The sequence below is a fragment of the Ursus americanus genome, chromosome X, assembly GCF_024610735.1.
Source record: "Ursus americanus isolate L20-20 chromosome X, mUrsAme1.1.p, whole genome shotgun sequence".
Lineage (NCBI taxonomy): Eukaryota > Metazoa > Chordata > Mammalia > Carnivora > Ursidae > Ursus > Ursus americanus.
The window spans coordinates 63,924,145-63,945,106 of record NC_142164.1 but is presented as its reverse complement, the minus strand read 5'-3'; the positions used below and the strand labels follow the sequence as shown (position 1 = coordinate 63,945,106).

The window sequence follows — 20,962 nt, the reverse complement described above, 5'->3', positions numbered from 1 at the left end:
TTCATTTTTTTGCCTGCTGCTATCCAGTTTTCCCAAAACCATTTGTTGAAGAGACTATCTTTTTTCCATTGGATATTCTTTCCTGCTTTGTCAAAGATTAATTGACTATATAGTTGTGGGTGAATTTCTGGGTTTTCTATTCTGTTCTATTGATCTATGTGTTTATTTTTGTTCCGGTTCATACTGTCTTGATCACTACAGTTTGGCAATATAACTTGAGGTCAGAATTGTGTTGCCTCTGGCTTTACGTTTCTTTTTCAATGTTGCTTTGGCTATTTGGGGTCTTTTGTGGTTCCATACAAATTTTAGGATTGTTTATTCTAGCTCTGTGAAAAATGCTATTGTTATTTTCATAGGGATTGCATTAAATGTGTAGATTGCTCTGGGCAATATAGATTTTTCACAGTATTTGTTCTTCCAACCCATGAGCATGGAACGTTTTGCCATTTCTTTGTGTCATCTTCAATTCTTTTATCTGTGTTCTATAGTTTTCAAAGTACAGGTCTTTTACCTCTTTGGTTAGGTTTATTCTTAAGTATCTTATTATTTTGGGTGCAATTGTAAATGGGATTGATTCCTTTATCTTTCTGTTGCTTCATTACTGGTGTATAGAAATGCAACTGATTTCTGTGCATTGATTTTGTATCCTGTGACTTTACTGAATTTGTTCATCAGTTTTAGCAGTTTTTTGGTTGAGTCTTTCAGGTTTTCTATGTATAGTATCATGCCATCTGCAAATAGTGAAAGTTTTACTTCTTCCTTGCCAATTTGGATGCCTTCAATTTCTTTGTGTTATCTGATTGCTGGGGCTAGTACAATGTTTAATAAAAGTGGTGAGGGTGGACATCCCTATCTTGTTCCTGACCACAGAGGAAAAGCTTTCAGTTTTTCCCCATTGAGGATGATATTAGCTGTGGATTTTTCCATAGATGGCCTTTATTGTGTTGAGGTTTATTCCCTCTAAAACCTACTTTGTTGAGTCTTTTTATCATGAATGAATTATTGTACTTTTTCTGCACCTATTTTTTTATCATGAATGAGTTAATGTTGTATATTTTCTGCACCTATTGAAATGATCATATGGTTCTTACCTTCTCTTCTTGCTGTGACATATCATGTTGATTGATTTGTGAATATTGAACTACCCTTGCACTCCAGGAATAAAATCCCCATTGATTGTGGTGAATTTTTAAAAAATGTATTGTTCTATTTTGTGCTAGTATTTTACTGAGAATTTTTGCGTCTATGTACAGGGATATTGGCCTGTCTCTCTCTATCTCTCTCTTTGTGGTGTCTCTTATCTGGTTTTGGTATCAGGGTAATGCTGGCCTTATAGAATGAATTTGGAAGCTTTCCTTCCTTTTCTATTTTTTGGAATAATTTGAGAAGAATAGGTATTAACTCTTCTTTAAATGGTAGAATTTACCTGTGAAGTCTTCTGGTCATGGACTTTTGTTTGTTGGGAATTTTTAGATTATAAATTTAGTTTCTTTGCTGGTTATCAGTCTGTTCAAATTTTCTAGTTCTTACTGCCTCAGTTTTGGTAGTTTATTTATTTCTAGGAATTTATCCATTTCTTCTAGGTTTCCAGCTTGTTGCCATATAGTTTTTCATAATATTCTCTCCTTCCTTTATTTCTTTAGGCATAGTTTCCTCCATGTCTTTGAAGTGAATTTCTTTGAACTAATGGTTACCTTGAAGTCTTTGTCTCTTAAATATGTCATCTGCTCTCTTTCACAGGCAGTTTTTCTTACCTACTTTCCCCCCCTGTTTATGGGTCACATGTTCTTATTTCCTTGAGTATCTCATGATTTCTTGTGAAAACTAGACATTTTAGGTAATATGTTGAATACTGGATCCTAACTTCTGTTTTTTTTTTTAAAGATTTTATTTATTTATGTGACAGAGAGAGAGACAGCCAGCGAGAAAGGGAACACAAGCAGGGGGAGTGGGAGAGGAAGAAGCAGGCTCACAGCAGAGGAGCCTGATGTGGGGCTCGATCCCATAACGCCAGGATCACGCCCTGAGCCGAAGGCAGATGCTTAACCGCTGTGCCACCCAGACCCCCCCTGGATCCTAACTTCTAACCCTCTCCAAGACTTGTTTTTATTCTTGTTTACTTGGTTGTTGTTGTTTTGTGGCTAGGCTGTTTTAGTAAAGTCTATTTCATTGTCGTGTGAAGCAGTTGATATTGTTCTTCAGAGGGTGGAGACTTGAGCGTGTGCATAGTCACCTCTGGATCACAGAGAGTGTAGCAGTTCCTTTTGACTCTTTCTGACCTCTCTTCTCAGCTGTCTGCTTTATTATACTTCACCTATTAGGTTCCACTAATTACCAACTGACTGTTATAATGTTTTCAACAATGCTCTGAAGCATGAATTGCTTAGCAGTCTGATTTAATTAAATTCACAAAGGTATAGTTTGAAGCCAGTCTTTGTAGTTTATTCATCTCCCAGGAAAGTTATTTTTAGCTGTATCTTTCCCTGATTTCTCTGGCAAATTAGCCAGCTTATGGTATAATCTCTTGCTCTTAAATGGGAGAAACTAATTATTTTTTTTAAAGATTTCTTTTATTTGCCAGAGAGAGAGCGCGCGAGCAAGTGAGAGAGCACAAGCGGGGGAGTGGCAGGCAAAGGGAGAAGCAGACTCTCTGCTGAGCAAGAAGCCCAATGTGGGACTTGATCCCAGGACCCGGGATCATGACCCAAGCTGAGGGCAGATGCTTAACCAACTGAGCCACCCAGGTGCCCCGAGACTAATTATTTCAAGAGTGCCCCTTAGACTTGAACTTCCTACACTCTCAAATAGTCATTTGCCTTGGGTATAGCTTGGAGCTCACTTTTCTTGTGGACTGTCTCTGCTCCTGGAAAACTCTTTGAAAAATTACTATGGGTAGTGAGTGAAGTGGTAGTCTCTTGGCTTTTTCTCTCCCTGTGTGGAAACTCTGCCCCTGAAAAAGCTGGGGCAAGGGTGAGAATTCAGGGTTCCAGTGTTCTAGTCCTGCCATGCATGTAAAATCTCCATCCTATCAATAGGAAGCGGATGAAGGAAAAGAGCCCTCAGACTCTTGGCTGTACTCACCAGGAATTTGATCTTTCCAACTTGGGATTGGAGGGCAGAAGAAATGCTGACAGCCAGGTGAGATATGGTAAGCCTTGACTGTGACTATACACAGACCTTCCATGTTCCACAAAAATTTACTTAAAATGGATCATAGACCTGTATATAAAATGCAAAACTATAAAAATTCTAGAAGATAAGATAGAAGAAAATCTAGATAACCTTGGGTTTGACAATGGCTTTTTAAAAAAAGATTTTATTTATTTGTCAGAGAGAGAGAACATGAGTGAGAGAGAGGGAGAGCACAAGCAGGGGGAGCAGCAGGCAGAGGGAGAAGCAGGCTCCCCGCTGAGCAAGGAGCCTGATGTGGGACTTGATCCCAGGACCCTGGCATCATGACCTGAGCCAAAGGCAGACATTTAACCAACTGAGCTACCCAGTCGTCCCTGACAGTGGCTTTTTAAGATACAATGCCAAAGGCAAAATCCATGAAAGAAAGAAGTGATAAAGTGGACTTTATTAAAATTAAAAATTTCTGCACTGCAAAAGACACTGTCAAGAGAATGAGCAGATAAGCCACAGACTGGGAGAAAGTATTTGCAAAAGATATACCAGATGAAGGACTGTTATCCAAAATGTACAAAGAACTGTTACATCTCAACAGTAAGAAAATGAACCTGATTTTAAAACTGGAAAAAAAATCTAAAGAGACATCTTACCATAGAAAATATACATATGGAAAATAAGTATATGAGAAAATGCTCACCATCAAGTCATTAGGGAATTGCAAATTAAAACAACAGTGAGATATCATTACATATCTGTTAGAATGGCTAAAATCCTAAATACCGGCAATACCAGATATTGTCAAGGATTTGGAGCAAGAGGAACTCATTCTGGGGGGAATGTAAAATGGTACAGTCATTTTGGAAGAAGATTTGGCAGTTGCTTATAAAACTAAACATAGACTTATCATGTCATACAGCAATTGCCCTTCTAGGTACTTATCCAAATGAGTGAAAAGATTACACAAAAATGTACACATGAATATTTATAGCAGCTTTATTAATAGTGGCCCCAAATTGGAAGCAACCAAGATGTCCCATAAGAGGTGAATGGTTAGACTGAGATTCACCTATTAAATGGAACGTTATCCAGGGATAAAAAGAAATGAGATATTAAGCCATGAAGAGACATGGAGGACATTTAAATTTATATTGGAAGCCAATCTGTTAGTTTATTTTATGAATTAGGGTATAGTTTATCATGTTGAACACTCCATGTGAAATTGTAAGGAATATAAATTCTACTTGTAATGGGTATAGTGTTCTACAAATGTCAGTTACTACAAGTTGATTCTAGTGTTGTTTAGATTTATTCTTATAAACTTTCTAGCTGATTCTTCTGTTATTTCTTAAAAGTATTGAAATCTTCAAATATAATTGTGGATTTGTCTATGTCTTCTTGCAGTCTGTCGGTTTTTGCTTCAGGTATTGTTACGTCTTCTCGGTAAATTGCCTTCCGTATCACTCTGTAATGCCCCCTCTTTATCCTGAGAATATTCCTTCTTCTGAAATCTTTTTTTTATAATAATATTTTTTATTATATTTTGTTAGTCACCATACAGTACATCCCTGGTTTTTTTTTTTTAAAGATTTTATTTATTTATTCGACAGAGATAGAGACAGCCAGCGAGAGAGGGAACACAAGCAGGGATTGGATTTTTTTTTTTTTGAGCCAAGTTTCTGTCTTAGCTTTCTCTTCTACTAACCCATCCTCCAATATGCCGATTTATTCTTCTGCCTCATTCACCCTGGCCCTCAGAGCATCTAGTTTTGACTGCATTTGATTCATAGTATTTTTAATTTCTGCCAGATTCGCTCTCATTTCCGCCCTTAGAGATTCTATATTCTCCTTAATGTTTTCGTTAATATTTTTTTCAAGTCTACACATCCTCTTGACCATTGTTACTCTGAACTCCATTTCTGATAATTTGGTTATATCCATATCCATGAGTTCTGTGGCAGATGTCACAGACTCATTGCCTTTCTTTGCTGGGGGGGGGGATTTCTCCTCCTCGTCGTTCTGATGAGGAGAGGTTGCGGGGTTGCCCAGAGCCCAAATTATTGACCAGGACCCAGGCAGTGTGCACTTGTTTTATAGGGACCTTAGGGATGTGGGCTTCTTGAAATTTCAGCCTGCCTTCTGGGGCAGGCTCCTGCCACACTGATACTCAGGCAACCCTATTTGCGTAGAGTCTCCATGTCCCCTGCGAGGGGGGATGGGGATGGGCATACTGTGAGCTGGTATTTCCAGGCTTTTGTTCTCTGGCAGCTTTCCCTGGTGATTTGCTCTGCCTCTTCTGAAAGTCAGAGCAGCAGTAGCCAAATCCCAGCCTCTGTCTCAGAGCAGAGGGATCACAGACTGCTCTCCACTGGGGTCTTCTGGCTACTTTAACTCTGTTTCTGTTGGTGCTGCTAAACCCTGCAGCGTCCCGGGATGTGCGCCCCATACCCGGTGTCCCAGCCCTCACTTCCAGGGCTGGCACGTCTCTGTCCTTTGTGTGTCTAACACCGCCAGCCGCCAGCCACCCCCGCGTGCTCCAGAGCTGTTTCAGTGTGGTTTGTGCACTCCGGAGCTCTGGTTTTCAGACTGGTTTCGCGTGTTTCCCGGCTCACAGTCTCAGTCTGCTCTCTTGCGGGTGCCCGTCCGGGAGTCCGGCCGCTCCCCAGTGCAGGTGGCTACCGCTTCCTGGCGCCGGAACACCGCGGCTCCCTCCCCCTTCCATTTATGTTCCGGTATCCGTGCGCGGATTCAGGGCTCCCCTCTTCATACCTCAATACTCAGCGCTGGAGATGTTCATTTGTAGAGATCCAGATGCATCTTCCTGCATCTCAGGCTGATTCCGTGGGTGTTCAGGATGGTCTGGTACCTATCCAGCTCGACTCGGGACCAGCTGAAAAAGGGGACCCTTACTCCGCCATCTTAACTCCTCAATCTCGCCAATTCTTTAGATTTTTCTGATCTAATGCAGAATCAGTTCTTGTGACTGTTGCAAATGTGTTTCAGATGAATTATTTCTGTAATTCTTCAAAGCAGAAGTGCATGTATTTCCATATCCATTTGACAAGGCTTAGGAGTTGGGCTGTTTAAATCTTCTGTATTATGTTGATTTGTATATGTGATTTCTCAATAATTGAAAAGGTGTTGAATTATTTCACTTGGTGGATTTACAATTTCTCCATGCACTTCTATTAATGCTCTGTATATTTTGAAGCTATTTTTAAATGTATATGCAATATTACAAAATATTTTCATGGAAGTAACATCCCATCAACTTTGCCACACCCTGTTGGTTAGAAGCAAGACACAGGTCCTGCCCACATTTAAGGGAAGGAGATTACACGTAGGTGTAAGGATCATGATAGATCTTTTAGATCTACCTTTAGTTATAGTTTTACAGTAAATATTTGTTACTATTAAACACCCCCTGGATAATTTAAGTGGCTTAGAACACTTAACACTTCAAGTCCATTTATACCCATCCCTTGTCATATATTTGACAAGGTAGACTCCATTAAACACTTTTGCTCTGAGCAAAATATTGTTAATGGAAAGACAAGCCACAGACTCGGAAAACCCATTTCCAAATAACACACCTGTCAAAGGACTTGTATCAAGAATATATGAGAACTGCACTCGCCTGCGGAATTTAAGAAACAAAACAAACAAGTAAAGGCAAAAAAATGAGAGGGAGGAAAGCGAGAAACAGACTCTTTATATTACAGAGAACAACCTGATAGTTACCAGAGGGGAGGGGGGCTTGGGGGGGATGAGTGAAACGGGTGATAGGGATTAGGGCACTTGTGATGAGCACTGGGTGTTGTATGAAAGTGTTGAATCACTATACTGTACACCTGAAACTGATATAACACTGTATGGTAACTAGAATTAAAAAAGAAGAGCAGTGCCTGCATGGCGCAGATTGGGCATTCAACTCTTGGTTTCGGCTTGGGTCATGATCTTGGGGTCGTGGCACTGAGCCCTGCGTTGGGCTCCACATGCAGTGCGATTCTGCTTGGGTTTCTCTCTCCCTCTCCCTCTCCCCCCCCGAATAGGTAGATCTTTAAAAAAAGAAATAATATATAAGGAAATCTACACACTCAGTAGTTAAGGAACAACCCCCAAAAAAGGGGAGGCAAAAGATATGAACAGATACTTCACCAAAGAAGATATTCAGATGGGGGGGCGCCTGGGTGGCACAGCGGTTAAGCGTCTGCCTTCGGCTCAGGGCGTGATCCCGGCGTTACGGGATCGAGCCCCACATCAGGCTCTTCCGCTATGAGCCTGCTTCTTCCTCTCCCACTCCCCCTGCTTGTGTTCCCTCTCTCGCTGGCTGTCTCTCTCTGTCAAATGAATAAATAAATAAAATCTTTAAAAAAAAAAAAGATATTCAGATGGCAAGTAAGCATATGAAATGATGCCGAAACTCATATGCCATTAGGGAATTGCAAATCAAATCTACAGTAAGATAACACTATATACCTAGTAGAATGACTAAACATTTAAAAAATATATAATCCAAATTCTGGGGAAGATGTGGAGCAACTGGAACTCATGTATTTGTGGTGGAAATGCAAAATGACACAGGAAGTTTGGAAAAGCTTGGTGCTCAATCCCACTCCTAGGCATTTACCCTATAGAAATGAACATTTTTATTCACACAAAACCAATATACCTAAAAGCTTATAGCAACTTTATTCATAATTGCCCAAACTGGAAACATCTCATATGCCCATCAATTAGTGAATGTATAAAATACTGTGGTACATTCATACAATGAAGTACAACAATAAAAAGGGATAAGCTAATGATCCTCGTAACATGGATGAATCTTAAATGCATTTCTCTGTGAAAAACCAGGCCAAAATATCTACATATTGCACGATTCCAATCCTATCACCTCTGGAAAGGGAAAAACCGTAGGGATGGAGAACAAATCAGTGGTTTTCAGGGATTGGGAATGGGAAAAGTGGTTTACAACAAAAAGAACAATTGGGAGAAATTATTAGTAATAAAACTGTTTCAAGTGGTACTGAAGTAGTATACCTGACTATACTTGTCAAAACCCATAGAACAAGCATCTGCCTTCGGCTCAGGGCGTGATCCCGGCATTTCGGGATCGAGTCCCACTTCGGGCTCCTCCGCTGGGAGCCTGCTTCTTCCTTTCCCACTCCCCTGCTGTGTTCCCTCTTTCACTGGCTGTCTCTCTGTCACATAAATAATAAATAAAATCTTAAAAAAAAAAAAAACCCATAGAACAGGGGCGCCTGGGTGGCTCAGTCAGTTAAGTGTCTACCTTCGGCTCAGGTCATGACCTTAGGATCCTGGGATTGACTCCCACATTGGGCTCCCTGCCCAGCGGGGAGCCTGCTTCTCCCCCTGCCCCTCCCCCCACGTGTGCACACACTCTCTCTCTCAAATAAATAAAATCTTTTAAAAAACCCATAGAACTATAAATCAGGACTGAATTTTACTATATGTAAATTACAAATACAAATCTCTAATAGAACAGAAGTATATTTTTACCTATTAAATGAGCAGAGATTTATAAAAAGAAAGGCCATATTTTGATGAACGTGTGGAGAAATATGCACATTTATACACCACTGACGGGAATGTAACTTTTACAACTATACTGAGGACAATTCAACAGTATCTTTCAGATGCCCTAGTAATGCTCTCATCAAACTCAGCAATTCCAATTCTAGAAATTTACTGCAAAGAAATAATTAGAAATGTACATGACTAATGTACAATGACGTTTATTACATTTTATAGGCAAAATTGGTAATATGCAGTGTCCAGCAACATACAATCATCTACCTAAATTTTGTTACATCCATATGAAATATTATGTAACAATACTGTGTTTTCAAAGAATGCTAATGACATGGAAATACATTATTTTCAAACAAAAAAGATACAGAACATATACAACATGATGTCAATTTTGTTTTTAAATTGTACACCTGAAATGAATAGAACGCTGTGTGTTTACTAACTGGAATTAAAATAAAAACTTGAAAAAATTGTGTTACAGATATTCTTTTTTAATTAAAAAGAAAAAAGGAAACACACTCACATGTTGAGCTGTTTTCTGGGTTACAAGATTATAGGTGTTCTTTACTTTTTAATTTATACCTTTGATTTTTAACAATGATCATCTGTTACTTTTATCATCAAGAAAAAAAGTATTTTTTAAATTCTGAAACAACAAACAAGCCCAGCTCAATCCAGCCAAGTCCATGATCTTCTTTACTGTTGCCATCTTCACTCAGAAGACCACACTGCTGCCCCCGGGATGCCTGCTGTCCTCCTGCTCCTTCAAGCACTGGACTCATACTGCAGATGAACACCTGTCAAAGCAAGAGAGTGGCAGTAGCTCTCCAAGAGCATGAAAGCTCTATGTCAGTACTGGCCTAGACAGCCACAGGCTGATCCTAACTGGTATCAATCTCCATGACCTATGTAGGCAGCAGATGTCTTTAAAAGCCGTAATGCCCATATTACATAATCGGAAGTTCCCCTCTTCTAAATCTCTTCTATGAAAGAATCCTTTATAACTCTTAGATATTCTATCATGCTCTGGGGATTGACAAATAATAGGTCCAAGGGCTGACCTTTCAGTGTACTGTTTCCTCATGCCTTACCAGGTGCTTGGAGTTGCCTAGAACCACTGTGCTCCTCGCCTCTACCCCATCCATCCTATATAAAAAAACCCGAGCGGTTTGGTACTACCTGGGCTACCTCCTCTGTCCTCGACCCCCCCCCTGTCACTGATCCAGAGAGTTCTGAGTTGCAAACCTCGTTCTGGGTTGTTGCTCAACAGGGCTCAAGAGAAATCGCCACAAAGGCAGCTGTACCTGAGAAGAGTGCTTGGAACGACTCTCACACAGATGGCAACCGAAGCAGTGCAGAGCAACGACTCGTCTTCAATCCACCTTAAAAAGTCCCTGGTTTATGAAGCAAGTCTCAGGGCCTCCTCCGGGGACATAAAGGATTTTATGACCTCCTTCACTTTTCTCCCCTCTCTTCCTCCATTACTAAGGGCAATAAGGCGTTCACTCCTATCTTCACTCATACACCTCCGAGGTCTCTCACATTTGTTTCCTTCATTCATATAGGCTTCTAGGTCCAGTATCTACTAAAATGTCAAATTTTTGTTACTCTATAATGGCATTTCATGGCCTCCTTCCCTCTCCTTATATTCAGAGAAAAAACATGGGTGTCACTCCAAACACTCACTGAGGCTTCATTCACTCATTCACAATAAGCCTCCTCCCAGATGACGACTGTTACAGATGGCCTGAGGAAGGGAAAAGAAAAAACAAAACAAAAACATCCGCTGAAACCCATCACGGTCGGGCAGGGAATAAAAGGTGGTTAGTGAGAGCAAGAAGTACACTAGAAAAACTCTGAAGAAGAGGCAAGACCCGCGATAAGGTACCAAATGGTGTGACCAAGGGTGTCCTGGGGAATCCCTGGGCCTATATTTGAAAGGCACAAGACTTTCCACTTACCCAAATCTGCCCATCCCCAAGAGAGAGAAAAGGTAATAACCTGGACTCCTGATATTGTTTACTATTAACCCCTGGGTTATCTGTCCTTACGTCACATATGCCCTAAGACAAGTCCTGATCTCTAATGACTAACTCAGAAGAGGGACTGGGTTGGGGCAAGCCCTCCTACTAGTATTTTGTCATCAGCTGACACATCAGGAGTAAGTCCCGCGGCTGGGGGTCACAGGGCTGCTGGCCCTGGCTACAGCTTCTCCGGGAGCTGTCATGGTATCAGGTGGAAGTCGGTATCGGGCTGATTATCATTAGTATTCCCCAAGCACTGAGACAAGTAGGACAAGTTTGACCCCAACTCCAGCATTCATGACTCTGTGGGTCTTAAGAAGGAAGTGCTCATGAAAGAGAGTGACTCCTAACAGCATCTGCGCAGGCCAGAAAGTGCCAGTGGAAGGAGAAAGTATGGCTTTGGTTTGCTCTCATCAGTGGTATCTTAGTCAAGGAGGTGAAGGAAAAAAAAATATGTGAGTGCAGGGATAGGAGCTACTTTCAAGTCAGCTGACTGCCTTCGCTTCCATGAAGCTGGGGTCCTTTGTTGCTGAAACCCAAACTCCTCTCTGGTGGCCTATATTCCAGCTTTGGGGATCCAGCAATTTTTGCCCACTGGAGGCCTAACAGAGAGCGAGCCTTATGCCTTACTGTAGGGAGGTTTTTTGTTTGTTTGTTTTTTTGCTGTGAACATGGAGTACTCTTTATGGGAAGTAATAGTTCATACACGCACATACAGTACAATTTCTGAACAGAGAAAGTAGCTGAGAGGGCTAAGCATGCAACTGAAAGGAGCTACCTGTGGTCTGGAGAGTCTCAAGAGGACGATCCCTCTGCTGGGTCACAGAGACGAGGACGGGCTGTAGTCATTCTCCGCTTCTTGCCTTTTCTTCTCCCTCACATGAAGTCTTCTACCAGATCCTCCTGAGGAATAAATATAAAGCAGCCCCCACAGGAGGGGATAGGCTGTCTGAGGGCCTGGTCACTCTATCACAGTGGCTCTAAACCTTCATTGAGATACTGACTCATTTGAAGACTATAACTGAAGAAAAATGAGACTACATGCAATGCCACAGGGTTCACAGAGACTCTCTTCTCCTAAACTTGACCCTTCCGGGTCCTAAAGGCCATCTTTCTGGGTCAGTTTCCAGCCCTCCTTCCCAACAGCACAGCGGATTATCTACAACACGTCCACCAAACTGGAGGCACCCTGACCTCAGAGTGGCTTTCACGAAGTGGTTTCATTATTCACCCATTGATGTGAGCTCTCTTTTATCTATCCTTCATCTTAAAAGCTCAATTAGATAACCGACTGTCTTGTTCCAGTTAATGAATATGTGTGTTTTTAAAGTGCTGTGCCTGTTTTTTTGTTTGGCTTTTTTACCAGCATACCTCTCAACTCAGAGGCTCAGAAGCCGGAATACATTATGGACCAGCCAACACAAGCTTCTACCACATAATAAAGTTAGCTCAACGTCAAGGGAACTTCTGATCCTAAGGAAATCTTTTTATGCCACTTCAAGCTGCCCAGTCTGCTGGGATGGCCACAGCATTCCATCAGTTCTGAGGGCCAGCAGCTCCCCTTGCTGTGCTTGCTTGGGACTGCTGCTCACTCTCTCACACCTGGTATGTGACAGACCCAAACGGGGTAAATGGGTAGCACAGAGTAAGGTGCCGGGGACAGAGCAGGCGCTCAGTAAACGAGGGGATCGTTTTAGCTGGGCATTCCGCAAGCCAGCACCACAGTGCAATGTGCAAATCATAGTTCTTGTAACTTCTAATGATACCTGCCACTCTTCTGCAGCTCCTACTACCACTGTCCCATTACATCCTTTCCTCTTTCGCATCTGCACAGCTGCCATGAGCCAATCTCTGACCATTCCTCAGTCACCAAAGCCTATTCTATAGGCCCACAGTGTTCGCTCCCAGCCCAGCTTTCGCTATAATCCTGGGTCGCTTCAGTATTTATGTAACTGACCATCTGACATCCCAGCTTCAAAAGTATCTTGACCACTCCAGTTTTGAAATCTCAGGGTTTCAAAATCCACCCTCCGATTACAGGTCCAATTATTCTAAGTTTCCAACTACTCAACACGCATCTTGATCACACTAAGTCCTCTTTTTATTCACAGACTTTGAGCTCACTTCTGACCTAACTGCCTTCCCCATATAGTCTGCATTTTCAAATTCATTTCTGTATAACCCCCTCTTGCTAGCTGTCCACTCTTCAATCAATAAAGGCCAGTCCCAGGCAATCAAATTTACTTGTGACAGTGGCCCAAGACCACTTTATAATTTCCTGAGTTTCTAATCGAGTTTCAAACTAGTTTCTCACTTTAACCGAATATATCATGTATCATTTAATACAATAGTTTCTCACTTTAACATACCAAAAGGCCCCACTCCAGCCTTTTGGCCCGAATATTCCTTAGATCGTGTCCCTGGTCAGCTTCCTCTCCATCATTCACCTCAACAGTTATGGATCTGCAATACCCTTTCTCAGCTACTCTTCCTTACTCCTATCCCTATACTCCAGTGAGGAGGTAACTCCTTTCAACCAAGGCTATCCCTCCGCCCCAATTTTAGAGCCCTATATAGGTTTTACCCTCCCAACCTACACCGTTTCCCAGGATCTTACTCCATCTGCTATGGTCTTTCTCTCCCCCGTCTACAGCGCCTCCCTTCTCAGTTCTTCCTGCCCCAAAGTCTGTAATTTTCTCCCACAGCAAAGGGGAGCTTATATGACTCACTGTAGCGCCCTGATGGAATCGTTTAACTTGTATTCTAGTTGTCACATCTTCTAACAGAAAGAAGGCTTCATGGAACAAGAGCAATTAATCATACTAAATAAGAAAAGAAACATGAGCCTGTTGGGTGGCGAACGGAAAGGGGAGGCCTACCTGTCAGTGCAGGTAAGGGGATAGCTGAGGTAAAGTTGAAAGGGGAAACTGGGAATACCAGCCACAGGAACAAACCCCAGACTGTGAGGATGAAGGTTCTGAGCAATGATCACTTTGGTCCTACCCAAGGAGCAACCAGCAGCAACTGGAGCAGCGGCGGCGGCAGCAGCCATGCAACATCTGCAAGTAGCCAAGACTAAAATGCAGGCATAGAAACAGACTATTTCACGGAAAACATAACATCAAATATGACATATACGTGGCCCTTGTGCCGTTACGCCCCCTTCTCCCCCCCTCGGCAAACATCAGTGATTAGTCATTAACGCTCTTTCACACTGAAATGAGACCTGGCTTCAGAATCCTTTTGATCAAACATAATCAAGGCAGGTACTCTCAGTCGGCTGGAGATGGTACTTGAGATGAAGTAAATGTATCTGCTATCCTTGCACTACACAGAGAAGTCCTCAGCAAAAGGATGAGAAGATAGGAGGAAGCTTCAGGAGAAAGCATACTGAAGACAGCTTGGACGTTGTAGGCAACTGGCGGGGAAAAGCTGAGCCCATGGAGATCACAGAGCAGGCGCCCAATTAATGTCTGTTGATGATTCAGTTTTTCATTCAACAAACATTTAATGAGGCCTACAATGTGCACGGGATTAGGCACCGAATACAAAGATGAATAAGGCACTGTCCTTGCCTGTAAGGAATTTAGAGTCTGGTAGACGAGAGCCATAGACACGGACAATGATAATACAACCTGATAAGTGCTAGGACACTTAGCAGGTTGTATTATATCCATCCGAGTAGGATTTCTTCAGAAGAGCACAACTCCAGGTTGAGGTTGGATCCATGCAGTCCTCCCAGCCACCAGGGCCTGCTGGTGTTTCTGTCACGTGGTGAGTATCCCAAGCACTAACAACGATAGCTGTGATTTATAGAGTGCTTATGACATACACTTGACAAATACCCTCACAGAAACCCTGCAAACGAATTACTGTATTAGATGAAGAAACTGCAGTTCAATGAGGTAAAGTAACATGCCTTAGATCACACAAATAGTAAGCAGTTGAGTCAGGTTTCAAGTTCAGTTTTGACCAACTCCAAAGCATTTTTCTACATTTTTAGGATAACCTTTATTCAGGTGTAACACAACTTTTCAACAGGTTTCTATTTGGAAATAAGAGCAAAGGCAATAGATTAGTGATCAGGGCATGGACAAAATTCATCTGGTTTCCCAAACCTATTTGGCGGAGAAGAAAAAGTAGGCAGAAAATTGACTTCGTACTAGTATACCATTGAGAACCTTCAAGTCAGTTCATTTTCCTTTCTTTCTTGAACCCCAAGAGTCTCATTGACAATGTAAAATATAAGCACTTCTAGTTAACTATCTTCTTTCAATCCTTGTCGCGGTCAACATCATTATCAGCAGCAACCATAACTGATACAGCATTTAGCACACTTCAGACTTGTTCTAAGCAATTTACACGAACAATCCCATGAAATCCTTACAAATCATTGTGATCATCCATCCCCCCACAGATCATTGCAAAAAAGATTATTACACGGATTTTACATAAGAGAAAGGAAAGTCCCAGAGAGGTGAAAAACCATGCTTGACACCACACTAGTGAATGTAAGAGCAGGTCTGAGCCTAGGCTATGTCGCTCCAAGGCCCAATCTCTTACTGTACTGCTTTGCTGTCCTACTCGGAGCTTCCTCTCCCACCCTTTCCTCCCCTTACTGCCCTCTAGGATGGCTACTTACACAGGGTCCACTGAAAATACATAAGGTCTACTTAAATATAATCTCCTATTAATCGTTCTAGTCACAGAAATCCATTCTCTGAATGCACAAGGTCACAACTCTGAGCGCTAGGTGAATTTTCCAAAAGACATGTTCCTATTGCTTTGAGAAAAGAGGAAATGAATACTGCATGTATAGATTTTTGATTACTGAATACATTTTACTGGGAGGTATAAACCATAAACACTGTAAAATCCCTAAGCAAAAGAGAACAGCTGAGATAGTAACAACGAGGGCCGTCTCTTCCCTGAGTGGGTTTTAGAGATGAGAGCCTCCACTCTGACTTTGGGCGACATGTGGTAGGGAGCGAGGGCTGCTACTGCTGAGAAGGACCGGGAACTAAGTAATCCTAGGAGAGGTCTGCAGCTGTTCAGATGTCTTTCTGAGAATCAACATTTCATACAGAGCTGCCATCTCAAAACGAAACTTGCAAAAAACGGTACAGTCAAGCCCTGGTCCAGAAGAAACCGGCAGCAACGCCCATCTAAAAAACATGAGACCATTTCTCATCAAGGTCAGCGATGGAGGTAGATGAATGGACATTTGCCGAAGTCTGGGAGCCTTAATTGTCTCCTCTATTACTCTTCCCAGGTTCTATTATGTCTGTGTTTGTATAGCCTCTTGTTAAGAGGTTAGCTCCTCTTCTCCACTCCCACTCCTTCCGGCCTTAGATCATTTACCATCTTACCTACGTCAGTATCCTTCTAACTAATCTCCCTGCCCGGATTTGAAAATCTTCCAGAACATACTCTATAGCACTGCCAGAGTGACCATCAAAAACACTCAAAATGGAATCTGCATTTCAAGGAACACTATATAAGGATGTACTGTCAGCCTACATTTCTAACCTAATTTCAGGAACTACTTGTAGTTCCCCCGTTTCATCATTCTATCTCCAATGTCCATGCCTTTGCTTGAACGGTCCTTCCCTGTTTTCTTCCTGGTCAAGCTTCACTTCTTTTAAGAATCCACTTAAGCATCAGTTCCTCCAACCTCTGGCATCTCCATACTCAATCAAATGATTTCTCTTCTGAACCCCATAGTTATCTTGTACATACCTCCATTGTAGAGCATACCATACTGTTGTAATTATCTGTGTACATGTCGAACTCTCTCACTAGACTGAGAACTCCTGACGGCAGGGACTGTGTCTAAATTCGTCTCCATATCCCCATCTCCCAGCACAGTGCCTGGCAGCTCAAAAGGCAGCAGAGAGAAGAAACTGAAGATGCAGGAGAGAGAACAATAAAGCAATATTTTTGAGTTGGGGTACAATACAAAGATGCTGATTAAGTTGAAGCTGTAGAAAAATATATTTCAGCTCATTACTGTGTGGAAGTCTTCGAAGCAGAGCCAAGGTGACTTAGGAAGGACTTCCCCACTGCTAATTGTACTGGCCCACTGGTTAAATTTAAGGCCATTTATTGGGTATATTTTAAAAGAACTGGAATTAGGATCAAACTGAAATAAGCTGGTTTGGACAGGAGGTTTTTAAGGTCCTTCCATCCCTGAGGTTCTAAATCTGCAACCCATGCTATAGTCAAGGGAGCCAACACGCTGAGCCTATGTCACAGACCCACGAGTCACCTGGTTCCTAGAATTGTGGCAGGGGCTGAGCCTTCATTCCCATCCGTACCAGACTGATCGCAAACTAACAACGTAACCCATTCTCTCCTGCCCTGCTTCCCGGGTGTCCCTTGAACCTGGAGCAGGAAATACTTTAAATGTTTTCAGAGCTACCAAGAAGGATATCATGACCCAAAGTATCTTCCATGACCTGTTCCCTAAAGCCTTAAGTTTTCTCCTTAAACCCTTAATGCCTTTGATCAATGTCTGTTAAAATGCCATTTACTCTAATGTGGTGAGCTGGCCTTAATCAAGTGTATACTAAAGGATGGATAAAAGCAACACAACCCTTCTGTCCCCCCAGGATATCATGTAGCCTGATCTTCCCCTCCCTCCAACACAAATCAAAGAATACCTACAAAATACACTGATTTTTAATTCTGGTACTCAGTTTCCTCAACTGTGAAGCATGGAGATTGTACAGAATGGGCTCCCAGATCCCTCTTACCCCCGAGAAACTCGAAGAGTTTCTAAACCCATGTTTTTCCACTTATAAAATAAACACGTGAAATCTGTTCTTCCAAATGCACTGAATTTTCATAAGGATCAAATAAAACCATGTTTGTGAAAAGTTTCTAAATGATAAAGTGCTATACAAATCTAAGGAATTACTCTTGTAAATTAAGATATACGGGAGAGGTATGCTCTGCCATTAATTAGATGAGTTACCTCAATAAATTTATTCCACCTCTCTGGGATGCCTCAGAAAGTTGTAGTGATGATTAAATGGGAACATGTGAAGTAGGCACACAATAATACTCGTTTCACTTGTCCTTACTGAGATGGTCAGAATCTCAGAAATTAATGTGACCTCTGAGTGCATGTAATCCAACCTCTCAATACAATGCAGGGAGATTCTCAAATTCCATTCCAAGTGGTCACAGAAACCATGAGGTATCACTTCCAAGAATATTTTCATCTTTGGACAGTTCTTAAATCTGTTTATCCATTAACTAGAACTGCCTTCAAAAGCAGCAAAAAGCAACTATTCCTGACTCAATAAAAGACCAGAAAACAGATTACCAAACCCTTTATTTTGGACGTGTTGTCTCCCACAATCTAAACGGCCCTAATTCCTGTGATGCTTCTCATAGGATCCAAGTTCAAATCCCTCTCAGAATCCCTCTCGGAAAGCTGCTCTTAAGATTGAAACAGGACCATCAAGTGGAACAAGACTCTTACCCCTCTGTTTCTAAACTTCTGTAGTGAGAACACAAGTTAGCCTTATACTGGAGGGCATGAAGGTCTTCAATGGGTACATATCCTGTATTCAATGGGCACTGAGTTTCCAGAAGCTTGCAGGATGGAGGAAGCACTTCTAAATGGGAACGAAGAGGGTCAAGGGATGCTGAGAGCACTAAAAACAAATGGCCTACTTCATAATTTCCCTATTATCAGAAATCATCTCTGTAATTAATACAAAACAAGGATATGGAACATTATAAACAAGGCAGACCCCTAGGGCTGCGTGGACGAAATGTTACCATCCTATCCAAAAAAATACATTTTGTATGACCTTTTATACTGAAGAATCTAGTCTATGCAGATGACATCTTCTGTACTTTTCGAACAGAATCTCATTTCCTAGGACGTCTGCCTATTTCTTTCAGAAAGTAGGAAAAAATATTGAAGATAACAAGTGGAATAGATACACACAATACTTCAGACCTGAACACAAGCAGAAACATACCACATTCATGTAGGAGAAGATGAGAAAGACGATAGCTCTCCAAAAATTAATCTACACATTCAGTGCCACTCCAACTGCGATTCCAATGGTATTCATGGTGAGGACTTGAAAAGTTGTTTCTAAAGGTCTCCTGGAAGAATAAGTACATGAAAATAAGACAATTATTTTTTTTAAAGTAAGAATGAGGGACTTGGTGTACTAAAGTTATTAAGAACTAGGCATGTACAAAAGGACAGCAACCACACTAATCAAAATGCGATACAATATATTTAATATATAATTTTATACGTAACTTAAAAATATACAAGCTTCTATATTATATGCTTACATATAATACATACATACTTATATAACACACATATCATGTATATATGAGGTAGTTCAAACCAGAAATTCTCAACATGAAGCTTCACAGTAAATAACAAACACACTTAACGAACAACAAAACAAGAACACCGTTTATGAACTTCAGCCAGTACTACAGAGAGCCTTACGTTCTCTTATTTATTATAAAATAATGAAAAAGAAGTACTCAGTAAAGATGACAAACATAATGGGAGTCAAACAAAGGTGAAAAGAGGACAGAAAGAATAAGTGAATAAATGGGCAAAATTTGCCAAATCTGATGAAAAGTACTAATCTATACATCATGCAAGAAGATCAATGCGTGGCAAGAAGGATACACTCAAAGACATTCAAATCAAATTTAGACTCATAATAACCAAATTGTCAAAGTGACTTCAGAATCTCGGATACAGCAAGAGAAGAACAACTCATCACATGTAATGGACCCTAAGTAAGTTTTCATAAACCACAGAGACCAGAAAATAGTGGGATGATTATATTCAAACTACTGAAGGAAAAAGAATGTTGACCAAGAAGTCTGTATCCAGCAAAACTATCCTTGAGAAATGAAGGAGAAATTCTGACATTCCCAGATAACCAAAAATTAAAAGAATTCAGTGCTAACAGACATGCCCTACAAGAGATACAAGAGTCCTACAGGCAGAAATGAAAGGACACTAGACAGTAACTCATATATACATGAAAAATAAAGAGCATGAGTAAAAGTAACTGCATAAATAAATTTAAAAGACAAAAAAATTCTATTTTTATTTGTAACATTTTTGGCTCATTTCTGACTTAAAGACAATAGCATAAAGGAGTAACTAGAAGATTCTGTTGGTGTGTTTACATTGCATACAGATGTAATCTGTATAATAATAACAGCACAAAGAAGAGGGGAGAGAACAAAGAGTGGAGCACATTTTGTACATAACTGAAATTAAGTTGGTATTAATCTGAAAACAACTATTTTAAAGTAGGATGTTAATAATTGAAATACCAGAGCAAGCATGAAAAGAATGTTAGAAAATACAGTAAAAGAAACAAAGGAATTAAAATGGTACATAAAAGAAGGCAGTAAGAGATGAACAGAGAAACAAAAAGACATAAGACACATGGAAAACAAATAGGAAAACAACAGACATCAGTCCTACCTTATCAGTATGTTTAATTACATTAAATGTAAATTTAAAAAATCTAATAAAACATCAGAGTTTGGCAAAAATAGATTAAAAACTATAATCCACCTACATGCTGTCTATAAGACACATATTTTAGATGCAAAAACACAAAATGTTTGCAAATAAGAAGATATAAAAAGACATACCGGGCAAACAGTAACCAAAAGCGAGCTGGATAACTATATTAGTAAAAACTGTAATTTAAGAAGATTTGTTATTAAAAAATGAATAAGGATATTTCATTATAGTGGAAGGATCAATTCAGCAAAAAATACAAACATCATAAGCATATATGTACCTAACAAAAGAGCAACAAAAATAAGGAAAAAAATGATGGAAACAGAAAAAAATAGGTAATTCAGCACTAACAGCTGGAGACATCAATACCACACTTTCAACAACAGAACAACTAGGCAAAGGTCAACAAGGAGATAGAAGACTTGGCTATTCTATAAGAGCACTGGACTTACTAACCATCTGTAGAGGTGCATCTACCTAACAACTGCAGAACACACATTATTCTCAAGTGCACATGGAATATTCTCCAGGACAGACTGCATGCTAAGACACAGAAGAAGTCTCAATAAACTTCAAAGAACTGAAATCATACAAACTATGTTCTCCCACAATGAAATGAAATTAAAAGAAATCAATGACAGAATAAAATTTGGGAAATTCGCAAATCTGGGAAAATTAAACAACAAACTCTTAAATAACCAATGGGTCAAAGAAG

The 20,962-nt window shown here is 40.7% G+C and overlaps 1 protein-coding gene across 15 annotated transcripts in view; it reads right to left on the bottom strand.

The window, feature by feature from the left end:
- Window positions 1-7,795: 7,795 nt before the first annotated feature.
- Window positions 7,796-20,962, bottom strand: part of LOC123797288 (uncharacterized) — a 63,215-nt gene continuing 50,048 nt past the window's right edge. For 6 of the 15 annotated variants that reach the window (XR_015723299.1, XR_015723298.1, XR_015723296.1 and 3 more), the window contains 3 exons: window positions 18,704-18,833; window positions 11,485-16,609; window positions 9,486-10,429 (listed from right to left, as the gene is read on the bottom strand). The gene's annotated coding sequence lies outside the window, so the exon portion shown is untranslated. The other 9 variants (XR_015723294.1, XR_006780912.2, XR_015723297.1 and 6 more) reach the window with 9 other exon arrangements.